Raw genomic sequence first — 2,500 nt, forward strand, 5'->3', positions numbered from 1 at the left:
GGCTGTTGCTCGGGCCGGCACGGGACGCGCATGGGACAGCCCGGGACGGCATGGGACGCCCTCGCTACAGCTCGGGACGGCCAGGTACGCCCGAGACTTGGCTCGGGACGGCCTGGGACGCCCTCGCCATAGCTCGGGACGGCCTGGGACGCCCGAGACTAGGCTCGGGACGGCCTCGGCACAGCTCGGGACGGCCTGGGACGCCCTTGCCACAGCTCGGGACGGCATGGGACGCCCGAGACTTTGCTCGGGACGGCCTGGGACGCCCTTGCCACAGCTCGGGACGGCCTGGGACGCCCGAGACTTTGCTCGGGACGGCCTGAGACGGCCTCGGCACAGCTCGGGACGGCCTGGGACGCCCGAGACTTTGCTCGGGACGGCCTGGGACGTCCGAGACTTTGCTCGGGACGGCCTGGGACGTCCGAGACTTTGCTCGGGACGGCCTGGGACGCCCGAGACTTGGCTCGGGACGGCCTGGGACGCCCTCGCTACAGCTCGGGACGCCCGAGACTTGGCTCGGGACGGCCTGGGACGCCCGAGACTTGGCTCGGGACGGCCTGGGACGCCCGAGACTTGGCTCGGGACGGCCTGGGACGCGCTCGGCACAGCTCGGGACAGGCCGGGACGCCCGAGCCGAGCTTCGGGTCGCACGAAATCTCTTCGTATTCCGACATATTAGAAGCTTCCCATCATGTAGTAGGCCGAGCTTTGCCCTTTGGATGCCCTATGGTGCTTGGCGAGCACTAGGGAACGTGCCAGCACAAGTGCTGTGCACGCTCTGGGGAAGGAGCTCAACCCTCCCCCTTATAGTGCAAAGTTATTGTTTTGCCTATTTTCACAAGGAAACATCAATTTTTTAACCAAGCATACTGGGCCTTTACTCCTTCGTTACTCGTCGGAATCCAGCAAACTTATACTCGTTGGAAAGGCCTTTTCGCAAGGATTTTTTTGATATATTATAATAGCGATTCCGATAAATATTTATTTTTCTATGAATTTTTAAGTGAATAAACACCGGAAAATTCATAAAAAATAGAAAAAAAAATATTTTCTTCCGTTTCTTTTCTCCAATAATTCATAAATAATACCTCAATAGTATAAATGAAGAGAGAGTCGAAATGGCCCGGGTGGGTTTCGAAATGTCCCACGACCCCATAGAATGCACGGGCCAGCCGAGCCAAAGCAGGGGACGCGCATGGGACAGCAGGGGACGCGCACGGGACAGCGTCCCTATGGCTCGGGACGGCATGGGACAGTACGGGACGCCCTTGGTAAAGCTCGGGAATCCCATCGGACGCGCATGGGACGGCCTTGCTAAGGCTCGGGACGGGCTTGCTAAGGCTCGGGACGGATGGGACAGCACGGGACGCGCATCGGACGGCCTTGCTAAGGCTCGGGACGGCATGGAACAGCACGGGACGGCCTTGGTGAGGCTCGGGACGGCATGGGACAGCACGGGACGGCCTTGGTGAGGCTCGGGACGGCATGGGACAGCACGGGACGGCCTTGGTAAGGCTCGGGACGGCATGGGACAGCACGGGACGGCCTTGGTAAGGCTCGGGACGGCATGGGACAGCACGGGACGGCCTTGGTGAGGCACGGGACGGCCTCGGTGAGGCTCGGGACGGCATGGGACAGCACGGGACGGCCTTGCTAAGGCTCGGGATGGCCTGGGACGGCCTTGGTGAGGCTTGGACGGCACGGGACGCGCATGGGACAGCATGTGACGGCCTTGGTAAGGCTGGGCACGGCATGGGACGCACATGGGACACCTTATGGGGATCATCAAGGGACGTTGCACGGGACATTCTTAGCCATGAAGGGCCTTCACATGGGACATCTTAGGAGTCAAGAGCCGGCACATGGGACAATGGAGTTCACACGCACGGAACACTTCGGCTACTTCCGTTCGGAACGTCGTGGGATCTTTATGTCCCCATTAGCACCGACGCATCAACATGCTAGGAAGCTAGGTCCGAACTTCTCGAAGTGTCGATGGCACTTGGACGGATACGCATCCGATCCGATGTTATGATGATGTACTTTCTCCGATATCGATGTCGGGGTGTATTCCGATGTTATGATGTACTTTCTCCGAGATCGATGGGACGACCTTGGTAAGGCATGGGTCGGCCTTGGTAAGGCTCGGACGGCACGGGACGCGCATGGGACGGCCTTAGTAAGGCTCGGGACAAAATGGGACAGCACGGGACGCCATGGGACGGCCTTGGTAAGGCTCGGGACGGCCTGGGACGGCCTTAGTAAGGCTCGGGACAGCACGGGACGTCCTTGGTAAGGCTCGGGACGGCATGGGACAGCGCGGGACGCCATGGGACGGCCTTGGTGAGGCTCGGACGGCACGGGACGCGCATGGGACGGCCTTAGTAAGGCTCGGGACAAAATGCGACGGCACGGGACGCCATGAGACGGCCTTGGTGAGGCTCGGACGGCACGGGACGCGCATGGGACGGCCTTAGTAAGGCTCGGGACAAAATGCGAC

The sequence above is a fragment of the Eschscholzia californica genome, unplaced genomic scaffold (assembly GCF_041429995.1).
Source record: "Eschscholzia californica isolate CP2 unplaced genomic scaffold, dmEscCali1.0.p SCAF_263, whole genome shotgun sequence".
NCBI classification, from domain to species: Eukaryota; Viridiplantae; Streptophyta; class Magnoliopsida; order Ranunculales; family Papaveraceae; genus Eschscholzia; species Eschscholzia californica.